At 41.9% G+C, this 20827-nt stretch overlaps 1 protein-coding gene across 2 annotated transcripts in view; it reads left to right on the top strand.

Annotated features, from left to right (window-relative positions):
* POU6F2 (POU class 6 homeobox 2) overlaps window positions 1–20827 on the top strand; it is a 464893-nt gene that overhangs the window by 178208 nt on the left and 265858 nt on the right. The window lies entirely within an intron of this gene.

Below are 20827 nucleotides of genomic sequence, written 5' to 3'. Positions count from 1 at the left end.
ACCCCAGGAAGCATAGGAAAATAATACTTGAGGATCAGTTGCTCCAGAACTCCCTTCCATGTTCCAGAAAATTGAAGATGAGAATTACCAAAGTCTTGTTCTTTCAAGTCTCTTCAAAGCTATAGAGAAATAGAAATATGATATGAGCCACAAATGCAAGCCACAGATATAATTTGAAATTTTCTAGTAGTCACATTAAAAAAGTAAAAAGAATGAAGAACCTAGGGGTAAGACAGGAATAAAGACACAGACTTACTAGAGGATGGACTTGAGGATATGGGGAGGGGGAAGGGTAAGCTGTGACAAAGCGAGAGAGAGGCATGGACATATATACACTACCAAACGTAAAATAGATAGCTAGTGGGAAGCAGCTGCATGGCACAGGGCGACCAGCTTGGTGCTTTGTGACCACCTAGAGGGGTGGGATAGGGAGGGTGGGAGGGAGGGAGACGCAAGAGGGAAGAGATATGGGAATATATGTATATGTATAACTGATTCACTTTGTTATAAAGCAGAAATTAACACACCATTGTAAAGCAATTATACTCCAATAAAGATGAAAAAAAAAAAAAGTAAAAAGAAACAGAGGAAATTAATTTTAATATTATACTTAATCCAGTATACCCCAAATATTATCATTTCAAAAACTTAAGTCAATTTAAAAAATTGAAGGGGATATTCTATGTATTTTCTCATATTAAGTGTTAGAAATCTGGTTTGTATTTTATACTTAGAGCACACCTCTGTTCAGTCTAGCTACATTTCAAGAGAGCTCAACAGTTACAGGTAGCTAGTGGCTACCATATTGGATGACACAACTGTAGAGAGATGTTTTAGGCCAGAGATAAGAAGGTAGATTCCATCTGGAGTTTGAGCTAGCTCTGTCTCTTATTACCTAACCTCAGGCAAATTACTTAATTTCTATGCTTCAATTTGCCTATCTGTAAAATGGGAATAATAATAGTAACTACTGGGTAGAGTTGATGGGAATTCATGAAGAAAGTACTCAACAAATGTTACATATAGCAGGGGTCCCCAACCCACACGCCCCCCACCACCACTGTGGAAAAATTTTCTTCCATGAAACCGGTCCCTGGTGCCAAAAAGGTTGGGGAACACTTCCATATAGGAATGCTGACAGAGTGTGCTAGTAATCCTACTCTAACTTAAACAAGTAGTTTCAGTATCCTATGATCTTGTCCTTTAATCTTATCACTGTCTTCCCTGAGAATGGATTATTTAGAAGATAATCACTGTTCTCATGCTCTGGGAAAGGCACTAGTACTTCACCCATAGCGTAGATGATCAAAGCAACGTGCAGTCATGTGTCTCTTTGCAGGGGAGCGTCGGCACCTCCTAAGAACTCAGGCTGAAGGGTCCTGTAACTTTCCATAAGCTTAAGCTCTCATAGCCTGATACCATCAAATATGAAATTCCTAGTTTTTCCTTCTACTAAGATTTTTAGCATTCTCAGATTAGAAAGTGTCTCACAATCAATTACACTTTCAATATAACATTTTTATTAAGAAGTTATTTCACTGATGCTATGTTTTAAAATCAATGATTTCTCTGAATAGGTGAATCTTATATGAATCTTATTCCCCTATGAGAGTCTCTCTTCTATGCATCTCCATTGAGTAAGAAGAGCTTATAGAGTTTTATCTTCTATGGTTGATTACAAAAAGTAATTTTTACATTTTATTTTCAAAATCATATTTTATAAATACAGTAAAAAATATATTAAAATTATAATATTAAATATACTTTTTAAATTACCCATGCAGAAACTTTCTCAATGGAGAAGCATAGCCTACTGGGAAAGAATGTGTTGTTTTTAAATTAAACTTAATATGTTGCCATTTTGGTGTCTGTAAACCTTGTGAGCTTGGTAAATGTGCGTCTGTCCAGGGAAAAAGCTCCTCCCCAGGAACCAACAGAACCGTAGTATCCAAGTTCATTGCGGCGACCTCACCAATGGGGCTACTGGGCAGGAAACCCTCTCGCCTCCTTTCTAGGGGCCTGACATCTACGGAGGTCCTTCTGGGCAGTGCACACACATTTGTGTCCTCCGTCTATGGCTCATTTCCCTTCTCTTCTTGGCTGTGGTAGAAAAAGGCCCTTTTCCAGATGTTTCTATCCCATTGGAGCATTTCTTTCTGTACCCAGTGCAAACTGACCAAGTGTGTGTCTAGAGCTTGGCATTCTCAGCTGAGTTTTATTAGGGGAATAAAAACTGGCTTTTCATAATTAAAGAGCTATAGGGTCTGCTCTGAAGGTCTTCTGGAAACCTGAGTTTCTAGGGTTCTGCCTCCAGATAAGTGGAGTTACAATTGCATTATGATAGTATGACTATATCCCACTTTATTACAGCATTACTGATCAGTGAAGAAAACCTCAGTCTCTGCTATTGTATCAAGACTGTCGTCTTAGGTGCCGTGGAACAATCCTGAAAAAGACCAGGAAGGGTGCTCTTTTTTCATCAGTGAGGTGGAATGGCGTAATGCATTGAGAATATGCATGTTGGTGCCACACTGCCTGGGTTTAAATCTCAGTTCTGTCACTTTTACAAGATTGGGCGTTGCTTTGGCTCTTTGTAAAATGTAGATCAGGGTGGAACTCTCCCCTCTCCTAGTGAGGGTTGTGGGGATTGGCAGAGTTAGTGTGACATATTTAGAGGAGAGTCTGGCGTCTGAAATATCCAACGTGAGTCTTTGCTCTTTTATTATTATCCATGGGACACAGAGGGACCACACATAGACGCGCGTGCGTGCGCGCGTGCGCACACACACACACACGCGACCAACATCAGTAATTCTCAATTTCTGATACACGTAGAAACCACCTGGGCATCTTAAACCATAGATTGGGGTCCGCTGGGTCCAGGAGGATCTGAGATTCTGTGGTTGGTACTGGCCTGTAGACCACACTTTCTGTATTAGGGGTCTAGAGCAGATGAAGAACTGTGTTTACAGAAAATATTACTAAGGGTGGAAATTGACATGGCCCCAATTAGAATCACTCCTTGTCTCTTGGACAGTTCCAGACCTGGTGGGGTGTGGGAATGATTCAGTACTGGCCCTGCCACTGCCATTGACCAGCTGTGTGTTTGATCATTTAGGACCTGCCACTTCAGTGCATTGTATTTCATTTTTCCCCATCTTCCAAATGGGGATAATAATCCTGCCTTTAGCTGCTTCACAGGATTGTTGTAAGGGTCAAATGAGAAAATGTATGTGAAAGCTCTTTGAAAAATTAAAAGTGCTACCCCATTGTAAAGGGATCAATAGTAGCAGAAGGAGGGGTGGGCTGGTGATGGGGAGGTCCCCAGAAGAGTAAATCCTGAGCTCTGGCTTGAAGGAGGGAACTAATGGAGGAAACGGCACAAAGGCAGCAGCAGCTAAGTCCAGCGCGTGCGGTCCTGTACAGGAGCCACAATAAGAACGTGCTTCCTCAGCCAGGGCTCTGTCCTAAGGAACTGATGAGACAGTAGCTTCAACGAACGGTCGGAGAAAAGGCATAAAAGGAAAGGTAAAATCTTTACTCCATACTAGCTTTTTTGCTTTCGAATCCAGAGTACTTCAGACTTTTTGACCTTAATTTACAGTACAAAACCTGTTGCATAGTGGGACCCAGAATACACAGAAATATAATATGCAACTGAAACTAAAATTTCTTGAAATAATATTTGCCCTTAATGTGCGCCAAGCACTCTATTGCAGTCTTATTCTACTCTCTTCTATTACACTCTATATTTTTTTAACGCTGGTTGCAACTCACTAAACATTTCACATCCCACTAATGGACTACAACCCACAGTTTGAAAATTACTGATCTAACCTGTCCTGCACGTTTAAACACATAGTATACGGTACGTCACTTGCTATGTATTCCTCCATTCACTGAAATGCAGCCTCAGTCTCCATTATTCCAATGAAACTGCTCATACTAACATTTCTTCCTCCAGTAATATTTTAATTAGCTGGTATATGTTAACATATTAACAAGTCTAGTGGCTGTCTTTCTCTTATTCTCTTACTCAGTCCTTCTAAAGCCTTTGGAAGACAGCTATGCTCACCACTATACCACCAACACACACCCCTCTAAAGCATTTGGGGTGACCAGTTGTACTATCCTCCTACAAAATCTCTCCTTCCTTGGCCACTAGACAGTTTTGAACTCTGAGTTCTTAACTCACTCATTGAGTGTTTTCTCCTTAGTTAATTCCTGGCCTCCTCTTTTCTGCTGTAATTGTGAACCGTTGCTGCTGCCCAGAATTCTGTCTTTAAGTCATTGCTCTTCCAATGCACTTTTCCTGGGAGTTCATCCACTTTATGGTTTTAAATACCACCTGTTTGTTGATTGTTCCTGAGTCTGTGTCTCCACCTGCCCACTCTTCCCTAAGCATCTGGCAGTACCAGCATCTCCACTGAAGTCCCAGAGGCACTTTAAATATACTATATCCAAACCGCAAGTTTTTACTACAGGAAAAATACAATGAGGAGAATCATGGGTTCTGTAACCTGGGTTAGCAGTAATTGACAGTATCCTCTAGACCAATAATCTTCACATTTTCTTAGCCCTGGTGATGCCAAGAATTCTTGTAGACCACCTTCTCCTACAGCTTCCATTTGCTGAAGAGTGAATTTAAAAGTTGCCATTACTATTCATGATCCACAATGATGAATATAATTCCTTTTTTAAAACTTATTTTTATTGAAGAGTAGTTGATTTACAATGTTGTGCTAGTTTCAGGTGTACGGCAAAGTGATTCAGTTATACGTATATATATATATATATATTTTTTTTTCAGATTCTTTGCCCTTATAGTTTATTGCAAAATATTGAGTATAGTTCCCTGTGCTATAGGTCCTTGTTGGTTACTATTTTATATATAATAGTGTGTATGTTTTAATCCCGAACTCCTAATTCAATTCCTTATTATTATTATACAAAAGATGATATGCAAATCTGAATTATTATTTTGTGTTCCAAACCAAAGTATGAACATTACTATATTCTCAACATCAAACCACTAAGAATCCAGCATTCCACCTACCTGATGGAAAGTCCAGGATTCCCTGTCAATTCTCATAAATGCCAGGGGCCTCCTTTCCCAAGAGTCCCAGTTCTGCTCTGACAGAAAATAGAGAGGGACAGTTTCATCTATCTAGTCCATGGGAGAGGACAAACTGGTCCATGTGGATGGACCATTAAATCGTGGACTTATTTGCACAGCAGTAGAACCATCATGAAGATTAGAGGCACTCAATCTATTAATTTTTCTTTTTCTCAATTTCGGTTATCTTTCCCCCCTCAGGTGTGGAAAATTTGGATCAATGCCAATTTGTTTAATTGGATTTTTAAAATAGGCACCAAAAAATATCAAACTGTTCTTTTAAGCTCTTTTAGTAAGCTCGGCCAAATCAATTAAGCAAATTGCTTTCAAAAATACCTACCAATTCCAAATAAACCTCTTCCCCACTTCAGAGATAGTATATGCTACGGATTATGCAGAGAAAAATTTTCCAGCTGAATTACCCACTTCTCAACACTGGGGATTTAAAAGGGAAATGCCGACACCATCTCAGCCATGGTGGTGAAGGGGTGCAGCTCTAATCCAGCAGGGCTGTTTTGACAGCGGTTAGGGAACCAAGGCAGTGCTGGCCTGGAGATGCTTACCACACCTCTGGTTGTGACCTGATTTGTTCGTGCCTTTGGTGGGGCACTCAGGTTAAAAATATCTGCACCCTGACTTATAAAACAAGACATTTTTCTCTCCTCTTTAATTTCCTTAAAAAAATACACGTGAAATGTGAAACACCACCTGGGTGGAAGGTTTCATGGTTTTCTTTTCCCCATTGTTTGCCATCTCCCCTTTTGCCTACAACTTAAGAAACAGAAGCACAAGAGCTGTGCTTTCATGTGAGCAGTAGTATGTAACCAGAACAAACAGAGGACATAGGAAAGGTGGAGAAAAGTTAGATATATAAGCAAGAAAAAGTGAGTTATTGATTTTATTGACTGGTCTGTTAACTTCTGACATTGCAATAAAGTCTTATTTATTTGTATACAGAAGACTCAATTACATAGATACATATCATTTTAACAACTGGGTTATTTACAGGAGAATTGCAGCTTCATAAATAATATAGACCTGGGATTTCTCAAGCTGATGTTTATCCATTGTTACCTAAGGAAGTGGTGATGGCTACGCATATCTAATACCCGTGCAGTCATTAGAACAGCATTGCAATTGGCTGGGGGAGAAGAAAGGAGGGGGCGCCAGGAACAAGAGGGAAATAAGGACAAGAGTCTCAGCCCAGCTAAAATATACAGTGAATAGTCCTGGGGTAATCAGATCCAGATAGAGCTGCTCAAGTCTCCTCCTTCCTGCCAGCGCAGAAAAGCTGTCAGTGGAGACCGTTGCGTGAAGGGCTCCAGGTCTTTAAACTCCCGTTCATACGGTACAAGCCGTTAAGATGCAATTACAGATTTTGTTTTTTAAACATGAAGGGTATGTCTCAAAGGAAGTTTTATAAGAGTAGGGTCAATTACTCCCAAACATCTTCTCCTGATGGGGCAACTGATGGAAATGGAGATGGACATCCTGGGGCTGCCCCTGGTCCTCCAGGGGTCCCTGCAGCCTTGTTCAGGGGGTCTCCTGAAACAACTCTTTGTTTAACTATTAGTTTAATGCATAGCCTCCCTGCTAGGCTATAAGCCCCAAAGGCCCAGGAACTGTATCTGGTCATTATTCAGTAAATATTTGTTGGGAATGAGTGAATTAATTAAGTAACGAGGAGAAGTGGGATGACATAGCACTATTTTTATGTGTCCCTAGCATCTTGTAAAATACCTGCCACCTAGCAAGAAGTTAATAATATCGTGAAGAGTGGTTGATCAAAGACTAGGGTTAGGATCCCAATTTTCAGATAAGGTAGCTAGAGCTCACATTTGCTATTGGATTTGGAACTCAGACTCTGATTTTAGGACTCAGAATCCTGCAAGAATAACTCCCCTACAGAGCAAGGACCTGATTTCTCCTGGAAGAAAGTGCAGATAAAGGGCAGCTGCAAGAAAGTACAAACATACTTGGCTACTGTGAATAATGCTGCAGTGAACATGGGAGTGTAGATTCTCTTTGAGATCCTGATTTTGCTTCCTTGGGGTACATACCCTGAAGTGAGGTTGCTGGATAGTATGGTAGTTCTATTTTTAATTTGAGGAACCTCCATAATGTTTTCCATAGCAGTTGCAGCATTTTACATTCCCATCAACAGTGGACGAGGGTTCCATTTTCTCTACATCTTTGCCAACATGTGGTCTTTTTTTTTATTACTTTTTATTTTATAAATTGGAGTATATCGGATTAACAATGTTGTGATAGTTTCAGGTGCACAGCAGAGTGACTCAGACATACATATCCTAACAGGTGTGAGATGATATCTCATTGTCCACAATAGCCAAGATATGGAAACAACCTAAATGTCCATCCAGGAATGAATGCATAAAGAAGATATGGTGTGTACATACAATGGAATACTATCCAAAAAGAAAGAAATCCTGCCATATGCGACATAGATGGACCTGGAGGACATTATGCTAAGTGATATAAGCCAGACACAGAAGGACAAACACTTCATGATTCCACTTATACGAAGTATCTAAAATGGTCAAACTCTTAGAAACAGAGTCGATGGTGGTTGCCAGGAGTTGGGGATGGGGAGGGGATTTTCCCCTCAGTGGGTAAAACGTTTCAGTTATTCAAGATGAATAAGTTCTATAGGTGCTACATTGTGCCTGTAGTCAACAATAACTTATTGTGTACTTAAAATTTTGTTGAGGGTAGATCTCATGTTAAGTGTTCTTACCACAATAAAGTAAAATAATATAAAATAAAATGAAATAAAACAGAATAAAATAGTAAAATAAAATAATGAAATGAAATAAAATAAAATAGAAAATACAAACAGAATCCAGGCTGGGCTCTGAGCAGTCGTTTGCTGTTCACTCACCCATAAGGGCTGTCACCACCTCCTTTTTTGCTGTTGTCCATCTGGTCCTTATTTTAAGAGTCCACCTATATATACATCTGTGCTTAGGATCCACTTAGGAGCTAAGTTCTTTTTTGGATTCACATTCAGGTGTGACCCAGCCCATGTATAGATTCTAAGGGATCAATTGCATCATTTTGGCCAAAGCCATGACTGCCAGACATTGCCCTGAAAATCATACCTTCTGCTTGGGAAGTATAATTTCTTTCATTCTTCTCTACCCTAGCTCACACTTGACTGCATGTGCTCCGTCCTCAGCTCTCTCTCCCCTAGGTCTGAGCTGTGAGCAGTGCCTGTCATCCCCCTGCCCACAGAGCCTTCGCCAACCTCGAGGGGAGGTTGCTGTTGGGTCCCGCGCCATCCTGTCTCTGTGTTCCTCTCCCAACACACCTGCGGGCTCTACCCTGCCCTCGAGGCACTGACGATGTTTGAGGCTAATGTTCAGCATCTTTGTCAGATCAAACAGCTGTGGCCACTGTTCCCAGGCCTGCTGCCTGGAGCACTGCCCGCTCTGTGGACTACAGCCCCGCTGGGCGACACACTTAGCAGTGCGGACCCCAGCATAGGGCTCTGTCTCCCTTGAAATATAATAGTAATAAGAAAGCTCGGGCTTCCCTGGTGGCGCAGTGGTTGAGAGTCCGCCTGCCGCTGCAGGGGACACGGGTTCGTGCCTCGGTCCGGGAAGATCCCACATGCCGCGGAGCGACCGGGCCCGTGAGCCATGGCTGCTTAGCCTGCGCGTCTGGAGCCTGTGCTCCACAACGGGAGAGGCCACAACAGTGAGAGGCCGGCGTACCACAAAAAATTAAAAAAAGAAAGCTCACCTTCATTGAGTGTTTACTATGTGCCAGAAACTTTAATTATATGGATTAATGTACTTAATCCTCACTTTATGAGGGAAGTACCATTTTTATTTCAATTTTACAGATGATGAAACTGAGCAGAGAAAGATTAAGCCACTTGCTTGAGGTCCCACCTCTGGTGTGTGGTGGAGACAATGGGCAATCCAGCTGCAGAGTCTGTGCCCCTCCCCCAAAGGCTCTGCAGCTCCCTTACTTCTCTCCCTGGGGCCAGCCAGACACTGACAGGTCTCCTGATGGAGGTGTCACCTTGCCTACCTACTCCACCCCAAGCCCTTACCACCCCCATCTGCAGACCCAGCTTTCTCTCAGAGAGGTAGAAGCCAAAGACTGGGGGGGGAGGTCTCCAGTATATACAGGTCTCACCGCCATCAGTGTGTAGGATGGATGAGAGACAGGACAGATTGGAGGTATGGCGACTGTGTCCATGGTCTGAGTGACAATGAGGGCAGCTGAAACAGAGAAGGGGAAGTGGTCAGCAAGGCTGGAGTGCAAGATGTGGGATATGGTGTCTGGCTGTCCCTGGGGGTGAAGCAGAGGGACCAGGCAAAGAGATTTGCTTTTGGAGCAAGTTAGGAGGAACCTGAGCTTTTGAGAGGGGAGATGCTGAGTTTTTTTGGACTTATGGGAAATGTGCGGTTTAGAAACACTGGGCAAGAACTCAGAGTTTTTAGATGTGGCGATTTTGATTCAGTCGTCATCCTCCTTGTCCAGTCTTCCTGCATTTTTTTTTCCTGTACCTGAATTCATTCGTGGATATTGGTGCACATGTCGGATTTTACAGGCTCCTCTAAAGGGCGTCCTCTCTGGTCACATGCTTTCCTCTCTCCTTCTTTATCAAGATCACTTGTGATTGGTTAATCATATGTCAATGTCATTTGTAATAATGCAGCGGTAATAACTCATAGTGACAACCAACTTTGTTGTGCATTTATTTTGTGCCGGGCACAATGCTGGGCTCTTTTCATTCGGTAATCTGTTTCCCTATTACAAGTATAATACAGGTGCCATGACTATCTCCATTTTACAGCTGAGGACACTTGAGATCAGAGAGGTCGAGTAACTTATCTAGAGTCACACAGATAGCACAGGTGAAGCAAAGATGAATACGCAAGTCATTCTGACTCCAGGCTGTATTGTCAGAATATTACAGCCTGGCACACACCGGAGGCCTTGGTGTCGTCTTCCTGAACCCAGTTTCACAGACAAATCAGACAAGGCCAGTCTGACCAGGATGGATCAGGACAAAACCAAGATCACCCCATAGCCCGTCTGAAGACAGACAAAACGAGAACATTGTCCAGACCACAAAATGACCAACTATTCACCCATCCTGGCTAATATGAGTGAATATTGCTCTTTTCCCAATTATGACTTTAACCCCACTCTCTCTTTCCTATCTTCTCACACAAGAACTATTAGAATATTCAATCATAACATAGCTCTGCCTTCCAGATAGGGTCCAATGCAGAGCAAAGCCCCCCTTCTTCAAACCCTCTTCAGAGTCACTCAACACAAGCCCAAATCTATGTCATCTCTTCTTACTATGATGCCCCATGGTTCCCCAGGGTGTGCATTCTCCCTCCTGTCAATGAGTCTATAAATCAAGTTCGACTACATGGTGGTCTTTGGCTGAAGCATGTAGATATATCTAAACACTCCTCATTCTACACATTCTTAGATTTGCAGACAGTCCATAGATTTGCTAACAGTGCAGCTTGGACCCCAAAACTTGACCACATGAGGGTTTGAATCCCAGCTCCTCTTCCTCCTCCTCCTTTAAAAAAAATCAGCTGTGGATGTATGTCTGTTACTTAAATTTTCTGACCTGAGTTCTAATATCATGGGGCTGGTACGAAGATGAAATCAGGTGACATATGTAGAATATTCTAGTCTGTTGCCAGACTGATGCTCTACAACTGTTAGTTTCTTTCCCCGATCCCTTTTTTTTTTTTTTTTTGCGGTACGTGGGCCTCTCACTGTTGTGGCCTCTCCCGTTGCGGAGCACAGGCTCCAGACATGGAGGCTCAGCGGCCACGGCTCACGGGCCCAGCCGCTCCGCGGCATGTGGGATCTTCCCGGACCAGGGCACGAACCCGTGTCCCCTGCATCGGCAGGCGGACTCCCAACCACTGCGCCACCAGGGAAGCCCTCCCCGATCCCTTCTTGATTGAATCTATTTCTTCTAAATAAGGCATTTTATCATATTCCAGTCATAAAAGTCTGACCCATCCAATCTTGAGGATATTTAGAGATTAAATGTAAAATTTCCAGTTTATGCTATTGCTTGTTCTCTGTGCCATAATTTATAGATATATAAAGGCCAATGAGTACTAAAGTATTTTATTCATTCTGAGATACACAGCTTTCCTCCTCATAATTTAATGTGACATCTTAAAGGGAAAATTTTAGGATAAAAATTGGGATGTGTCTTATAATCAGTGTCATGTCATGGTTTAATTAGCAACTTGTTTTCTTTCTTAGTGCAACATAAAATATTCGTGGATTTTACATCTGTAGCATCCTAGATTTGGTATATATTTTTAACTGACTGGACAGCGCTACTTCCACTATGTCACCTTTTCACTATTGAGTTAGCGGTTGGCTCTGTTTTCTACTTCAATGCGGACGCTACCGTTCTAAAGCCAAATGTAAACTCAAGAAGTAGATTTTTAAAGTATTTGGACTTAGAACCTTACCGTTATAATCTGAGTCCAAGTCATGTTTCGTAGGCATAATTTTTATAATGAGTTCTGACACAGATCCAAAAATAATATAACAAATGGAAATTGCTATGCATTTGATCCTGTCATATAATGGAGTTAAAATAATGATAAAAAAACAATCTGAACAAGTTCTGTGAAGCTTTTGTTCTATTTGACTTTAAGCGGAACAAAATCTTCTGAACAAGAGGACAACAAAATAATGCTTTACTAAACGGATAAAAGAATATGACCTAAGTCTATTAGTGATAGAACACTCTATGAATGCACTCAAGTTAATAGCATCTTTTAGCAATAGATACTTTTTCAATTACAGTAATGCTAAGAAATAAATAGGCTAAGTGAGAGAAGAACGGTCAGAGACACATGAATTGGACTAGTTTGGCTGGTTGGTTTTTTATAACCAATTCTCGGTGGGGGTGGGGGGTGCAGAAATCTAACCAGCAATCTATTGATGGGTCATTAGTCTGAGTTTTTATATTCTAGATCTACTTAATCTTATTACAGATGCAGCGTTTCATTACCCCATCTCCAAAGAAGGTTTTGCAGCACTTGGCATTTTGTACACAGTGAGTTTGTGACATCCTTTTCTTCCTGCACAATCTTGTGCTGTCATGCTGTCATAGACGCTTCATTATTGTAACGGCTTGCTCACTAGGTATGATGGTACAGTTTCATGCAATGTAATTCCTCTGGGGGTATTTCCTTCCTGTCCTTTGCCGAGTTCTAAGTGACCCCACTTTCACCAATCTTTAGTTGCATGCAAGAGTGATTGCAAATTCTACCCTTTCAGAGTATCTGTGTAGAAATGCAATTTTATTTCAACTTTAAGGGGTTTAAAATTTTTATCCCCCCTTTTTAAAGTGGCACTCTGGCTACTTTTGCAAAGAATGTGGCACTCTCAGGGTAAATAACTGAAATAGAGAGGCCAGACTCTTATCTTCATGGGCCCTCACCATGGAAAAGCAGAGATACGGGTATGGAAGGAGAAAGTGTCAGGAAAATCATCATAAATCACAGAGCAAGGGTATTGGGCTACATTTGGCATCAGTTTTGCTGTGTTTTAAAAAGGATAAATATGCTTCCCTTTAAGAATGTAGGAACAGCACTTCCCACTGTGAACCTCTTCACTGGGAGTCCTCCCACCGGGTTGCACGGGGTGAGACATGCTCCAGGGTTATTACTGTGATTGAGAGTGTGCCTCTTGAACGTTTGCTTTTCCTACATTCTCACCTGCCCCCGCCTGACTTTTGTGAGAAAGGATGTAACAGTCCACTGCCAATGTCTGCTAAAAATTGGGCGTTTTAGGTGCATGTACACTTTAAATGCCACCCAAGGGAGGAAAGGAAGGAAGGGAGGGAGGGAGGGAGGAAAAGAGTTGTAAACTCAAAACCAGTGCTTTTCACACTTTACTGTGAGTATGAATCACCTGGGGATTTTCTTTCAATGCAGATTTTGATTCCGTGGGTCTGAGACCCAGGTGGGCTGAGACCCGCAGGTCTGCCTTCCTAGCAGGGTCCCAAGTGGTGTTTATGCTGCTGGTCCAGAGATCACATGGAGACCCTAAACTAATCCGGCTGTCATTCTGCTCATTACGAGCATTATTTTAAAGGAGACCGGAGTGCTTACTTCTTAGGAACTGGTCAGGATATGGCTGGGGAAAAAGTGGGGCACAGGAGAAGCCTGTCTCCTCCCATCATGTTCCATTTTCCTTTTTCCATCACCCACCTCCCAGACCTGAAAACTAGAGGTCTCCGGAGCCAGGGTTCACTGGGTACAGAAGAAAATATCCCCAAAATACAATTTCTGTCATGGTGTGGGATTTATTGTGTTCTGTCTCCCTGGAACATTTCATTTGATACCTAGGGTAGTGTAAGTGTTGGAGTTGGATGGAATTTGGTTCAAATCCCAGTGCTGTTGTTCATTAACTGTGTGACTGTCGGTGAGTTGTTTAAGCCATTTAAACATCAGTTTCCACAGCTGTAAAAGGAGAATGATAATCCTGATAACACAGGGCTTCTTTGGAGATTTAATGAGAAAATGTAGACAAAATACTAAACAAAGTGTCTGGCCCATAGTAAGCATTTGGTGAATGCTTATAAAATATTTGAGCAGTGGAGCCGTCTAGCTGATGCAGATGTGGGCCTTCCATCAATCGGATAGCCTGGGATATAGTCACCTCTGTCACTAACTAAGTATGTGAGTAATAAAGCTTAGTATCCTGTATAAATGGACATAATAATCATAAACACCTTACAGGGTTTTTGTAAGGGTTGATAATATATGCAAAGTAATTAATGTATTACTTGGCACATAGAACTTTATATATAAAGAAAATTATACTGATGTCTCTACAAAAGGATAGGCAAAAGAGGAATTATTTATTCAAAAGAAGAAACATTTTAGGAGTGTTTGGTCAGATATTTCTTATGCCTGGAGGAGTGAAAGGAGAGGGCTGCTGTGATTCCTCAAATCCTACCAGGTTGACCAGAAGCTCCTGAATGCTCTGTGACAGACAGACCAGTGTCCCTCTGCAGACACTGGGCAAAGGGAGAAGGAGAAAAAAAACAGCAGACACTGGGCAAAGGGAGAAGGAGAAAAAAAAAGTCCGATGCAATGAGTTTTTCATTAGTCTGAATTGCTTCAATTTAAAGGATTTTCCTTTAAACAGAGAACACATTCTTTGGTATGGGAGAAAGGCTTTAAAATACCTTTGTTGTAGGATCGTGAGAGAGCATGGCAGTTTAAAAAAATGTTTTTACTTGGCAAAATGAAATGCCGAGATCTTTCTATTCGCATGATCATTAACGGTCTTCTTTACCTGGACTGCCCTGTGAAGTCTCAAAGTCTGGGAAAGTTAACAGTCTGTGATGATCTAATCACCTGCTCTTCGCAGTCACCGCGGATCGAGGGCCACACGCTTTCTGCATTGAAGGTCTCCAAGATCTTGTACCGCGTATGTTATCAGAAGCGACTGCACCCAGAGGCCATCATTTCCAATTGAAATAATGATTTCTTCCGTTGTAGCTCACGGTTAAATCATATTCTGAACGTCAAATCAGCAGCCTCCTTGCTGCTGAAAGGTTGTGCAGAGTTCAGACCTTTTGAAGGCATGTAGGTCTTGGAGAAGAGGGGAAACATACATCACTGTGGTTTCCAGCTGACTTCAGTCTAAGCCAGAAATTTGAGCTCATGTAACCACGATGCAGTACTCTCTATTTCACCCTCACCTCCTTCTCAGACTTGGGGTCCAGGTATCTGCAGGCTCACCTTGCTTTATTGTGCTTCACTTTAACAAGATTCACAGTTACTGCATTTTTTTTTTCTTTTACAATTGAAGGTTTGTGGCTACCCTGTGTTATCAGATGATGGTTAGCATTTTTTAGAAGTATTTTTAAATTACGGTGTGTACACTTTTTTAGACGTAATGCTATTGCACACTTAATAGACTACAGTATAGTGTAAACATAACTTTTATAAGTACTGGGAAACCAAAAAATTTTTGTGACTCACTTTATTTGCTTTGTTGTGGTGGTCTGGAACTGGACCCACAGAGTCTCTGGGGTCTGCCTGCATTGGGGGCTGCTCAGCTAAGAACCTCAATAAACTGAAAACAGTTTAAAAACTCATAATGAGACTTTTGATGGTGCAGCGCTGTAGGTCTGGGGGGCCTCAAAGAGAGCCTTGCAGATATTAGATACAAACTCAAGTGTTGCTATAAGAGGCTGGAGGCTGGGCTATTGCAAAAAGAATCACAGTGACCTCTACCCTACAGCTTGTCACCCCTGTTACTATAACGAAGATAAGAAAAAATGGACTAGTTCCCCTCCCTTCCGCCTCATCCTCCTACCCCAACACACACACACGCACACACACACACACACACAATTTTAAAGCAGATTAGTTATCAGCTTTGACCATTTTTGAAGCATATTTAAAGTCAGTTCTCAGTAATTCTTGCATGTTTTACTATGGGTAGGTAAATTGAGAGGACCTTAAAACTAGGTCCGTTATTCCACCAAAGAGTGTCTTGATCTCATCCCCTTGTTGTCAAACTTGGCAGCTGGTCAGGAGGGAAAAAAATCTGTGTTTGTTGTTAGTGAAAGTGTAACATTGTTAGTAAATTAGGTCTACAACTGAAAGAAAAGACATCTTTTCTATGATTTTTCTTTTAAGGAATTCATGCCTTGTTTCCCCATTTTAGGGACAGGTAACTGAGAATGGATAGAAAACAAAACAAAATTTTATCTTACTTTTCCAGCAAATGTGGTGACTGATAATAACATGATGATTTGTAAGTTTGGTTTCTTGTTGGGGAAAACAAGCCATGTCTAAATTCGTCTATAGACATAAACACTCTTATCAGAATTTACACTGATTTGGAAGATGGCTCTCAAAGAGTTGTAGATTTACGTGCAATTTTTAAAACTTGAGGACCCTTGATGAGAAGGTCCCTTGGGCAGGGCCTGCTTCATGGGCCATCAACCACTGCAGGCACACAGGGCTCGCCACCCAGCAGGGTCCCATGTTTGGAATTTAAGGCTCTGAGGTCACCATCTTGAGATTCTTAATAATTTATCTTTGAAATTGTGTTTTGTGGGTCAAATCCAATGGGACGACAAGAGCGTGGGGTCAGAGGCAGGGAGGCTTGGAGCCTCTGGCGGTCCAGCCACTACCTCCCTACCTCTCAGGACAGGGCAATTCTCAGCCGCCTGCTCTCTGCCCTGGGTGCCCCAGGACCCCCAGAAGCTGGAGTGCAGCTGTCACCTTCTCCCTTCTGCCCTTCTCAGCGTTCTAGACTCAGGTGCAGAGAGAGTCATAGGATCAGCATGCAACTCATCCCAACCAGGTGTCCAGCGCAGCCCAGCAAGGAGGCTGCAATCCCTTGAGTCCACCCATCTGCCGTGGATTAAGGCAGCAGCCCTGGGGAAGGGGGATATTGACTTCCCAGCCCCACGTTAGGGACTTGGACTTGCATTTGGCACTGAGCCCCATAAATTATGTAGCTAGCCCTCATATAAATTTGAGCATAGATGAAGCGTAGAATCAAGCTCCCTGCATGGGCATAAAAACACAGGGTCTACACGACCTTTGTGTCCAGGGGGCCCGTAGCAGTGTCCTATCAGTAGGCTGACAGCAAGGACTTCATCCCTGGATGCAGTGCAGTGTTGAACGTGGCCCCTAGCAATGACCTTGTCAGAGGAAGTGTCCATTTCCTGGGAGAAGTGTGTTGATATTAGCAAAGCTTCTTAGATCAAGAAGGGCATTTTAAAAATGAGACAAATCATTTTCAGGTGGTTTAAAATCTGTTTCTAAATTGTTTCAGCACACTCTGATACACATCTCCAACATTTTAAGAACAACGTACCTAAACAACAACGTACATACATAACATATACGTACACACATATATGCATACATACACACACGCCAAGGCCCAGAGCTGACCTGCAGGAGATACAGAGGTGAGTGAGAAAGAATCTTTGCCCTGAAAGAATTTATACTCTTGGAGACACAGCAGTGCTCAAGCATTGATGCGTACCCCAAAGCTCTCCACGTGCCAACGGTGTGTCGTGGAATTTTGCTTAAGTATATTTGATGACTGTCTCTTTTTTCATCTCTTTTCTGAGAGGAAGCATTTACAGAAATTGAGAACTTTATTGGCCTGGATATCGCAGGAGTTCAGCTCTGCTTTTATGAGATGGATGTGAAAACAAATGATAAAAAATTGTTGGAGGAAGACTGAAGGGAGATATAGGAAATTTTGAGAGAAAAAAAGGTCTTTAAAGGTTTCCAGAGCACACATAGACTAAGTCTACATGGAGGGCTGAAGCAAATACTGAATAATTTTGGTAGATATTACAAAAACACCTTCAGATAATCAAGTCCAAATAAAGGATTTTTGGGGTTTCTTGTTCTGCTTTATCTAGATATCTCGAATCTCCCTTTGACTTTGAATGCTTATGTACAGCCTTTAAATAAAGATCAGCATTTAAAACCACTGAAGAAAAAATAAAATAAAACCACTGAGGACCTAGACCCCTCACTCAAAGATAACTGGATTTCCCTCCATCAAAGGCCAGATAAGTCACCTGCTAGAAGAATAAAGGAATCCATTCTTCCCATTAATGTCATCAGACACTTACTGTTCTACAGGCCTCAATGGGTGAGGTTACAAGTACTTGACAACAGAACTTGCAAAAATGCACAAACCCTAAGTTAATTAATGAATGTTTAATTTTCGAGTGTGGCTTATCTCTTTAGAGTCTCCAATTCCACCAGGGGTCTGTATAGTGTTCTGGACGTAAATACATGTGTGGCCAGTATCATAAAGAAATCTCAACAGGCAATAAAAAATGGCAGACAGTGGCAATGACTTTGAAAAGATTTTTATGGACACCTCCACTCCCTCCTTGGCATTTAGTAATCTTGAAGAAATTGAAAGAAAGTTAAGTTTAATTTAGAGGGGTCTTCTGCCCCACTTAGCTGGGTTCACATGCCCAACATGAAATAATAATGCATTCAACTGTCCATCTTATAATAAGCAACCTCTGCCTCACCTCACTCCCCAGTGAAAACAGCAAACAGTGGGTAGGAAAGGTATAGATACCAGAAAAACCTGAGGGATCCCTGTGACCTTCTTGTGATCGTTTGTGCTAATGCATAGTGGACAGAAACCCAGACTCTCCCTCTGAAGAATCGATTTGTTAAAAATGCATTGGTCGTTAATGAGGGAATCTCGTGCACTGAATATTGGAGGATGGCCAACTGAAAGTGGAACTGGTGTATTCCGATGAGCCATTCATATGTGCAAGTCTGTTTTCTCCTCAATCTGCCCCCAGCCCTTATATCCTCTTTGCAAAGGCCATGGGGTAAGGATCCAGAAAGGAGTATGCCCTCTCAGGATTAAAAATGTTCTATTTGTTTCTTAAAATGACTTATTTGGAAGAGTCAACTCCAAAAAGACAGGTGTGGGCAAGGGGTAATGGTGGAGGGGGTCGCATTTAAAACTCTATCCTGGAGTGCACATCTGTTTCACTCTTAGAGTTGCTAAGAGGTACTGAGTCTTGTTTGCCTCAGTTAATCCAAAACTCTTATACAAAAAGAAAATTGTTTTAATTTGCAAAGGAAAACTAACTTACTATGAGGAATGCAGTGATGGTCATTCAGGAACTCTGACCTTGACTTGGTGGGGGGCAGGGTGCAACTTCAGAGGCTCCCCCAATCAGGAAGTTACTAAAGAGAGGAGCAGGGGCCTAGGGTATCACTGCCCCCACGCCAGCTACCTAGATAGTTCAGGCTCTCCAGAGCAGAGAGAGCCGCCAGCAGATTTGCAGATTTTGCATACAAGATCAACACTGGAAAGATGGTGTCGAATGAACCAATGCTCTGACAAGCAGGCATTTTAACAATTAAAATTAAGTTTCATTGCAGTGTACCAGCTGAACTCCTAATCAGTCTTTCAGTGTCTCCAACATTTATGACTTATCCTTTCCTTAGCAGACTTCTATCAGGGGTCCCTGTGTTTACAGAAGTGACTTCTATTATATAGCTACTTCATTTTATTTTATTTATTTTAATTTCTTGGTCATCTTATTATTTACTTTTAAATTAAGCACTCAAAAATTAAAGCCCAGGGCTTCCCTGGTGGCGCAGTGGTTAAGAATCCACCTGCCAATGCAGGGGACACGGGTTTGAGCCCTGGTCTGGGAAGATCCCACATGCTGTGGAGCAACTAAGCCCATGCACCACAGCTACTGAGCCTGCACTCTAGAGCCCGTGAGCCACAACTACTGAGCCCACGTGCCACAACTCCTTAAGCCCACGCACCACAACGAAGAGTAGCCCCTGCTCGCCACAACTAGAGAAAGCCCACACGTAGCAACGAAGACCCAACACAGCCAAAAATAAATTAATAAATTAAATTTATTAAAAAAATATTAAAACCCATTAATACATTTTGATAATGGAAAAAAACTGAATGAAGATCCAAAACTGTAAACGTTATAGAAGACTAATACATTTGCTTTTCAGCCAACAACATTCATTAATTCCTACTGATAAAGCGAGAAAAGAAATAAATGTAATGTAGCTATTTTAAATTTTTTAATGATCCCTTTTATTTATTTATTTTTGGCTGCATCGAGCAGCATTTGGAACTTCCCCGACAAGGAATTGAACCCGAGCCTCCTGCAGTGGAAGCTCAGAGTCTTAACCACTGGGCCGCCAGGGAAGTCCTTACGATCCCTTTTAAAATCAGTTTTTACTCCTTGAAGTACCTGTGAATATTACAAAATAGATGCATCTGGCATAGATTGCTAAACTAGAAGGCCACCAGGATTACGATGGAAGAATGCTCGAGGTAGAGGAGCTTGGAGGACCAAGGGAGTAATGCTGGCTGATGACCCATCTGCTGTCGTAAAACTAATTGTACATGGCATTCTCAGTGCAGAGGAGATTCATACTTGCCTGAGCAGCATGTAAGCCACTGTTTTCTCCCCATGGTCTTCTATCACCAGTGGAGTTTTATAAAACATACACATGAGCCACCCTCTGGATGCTCTGAAAGTAGCCTCATGAGGGATGTGAACCTCTGTGTGTTCAGGAAGCTCTACAGACCATTCTGATTCATAGGCCTGGGTAAGAGCTGCTGGTCTAAGCTATGGTCTGGGTGAGAATTTGGGAGCAAATTGCCAGTATCTTTGTGCCATATTACCTGGTCATGCTACCAGGGACTAAAGGAAGGATTATCCATGTACATCTCACTTCAGAGGCTCTTTAAAGACCTGACCATTTAGTTCAGATCCAAACATTTATCAGATGGTACAGAGCACACAGTTAGGGTGGTGTGTGAGGAAACACGGACAACACACATCGGCATGGGCGTTTGTGTTGAGTTACTTGGGGCAGGTAAATATGATGGGCAAATCAAATAATGCTAAATATTGTATTAAATATAAATTAAATCTTTTTAACTAATGGTAGTCAAGAGAAAGAGCACTTTTGTGACAAGCATGCACTGTTCCAAGACATTTACAAATATATGTGCTCATTTAATCCTCACCATAGCAACCCTATGAATGACATACAGTTATTTTCCCGGGTTTTTACAAGAGGAAGCTAGTGTATATATAAGTAAACTGGAAAACCAGCCCAAGTTCACCCAACTAGTTAAGGGGCAGGGCTAAAT

The sequence above is a fragment of the Stenella coeruleoalba genome (genome assembly GCF_951394435.1).
Source record: "Stenella coeruleoalba genome assembly, chromosome: 9".
Lineage (NCBI taxonomy): Eukaryota > Metazoa > Chordata > Mammalia > Artiodactyla > Delphinidae > Stenella > Stenella coeruleoalba.
Note: the sequence above shows the minus strand (reverse complement) of the source record. Positions and strands in the feature narration are given on the sequence as shown.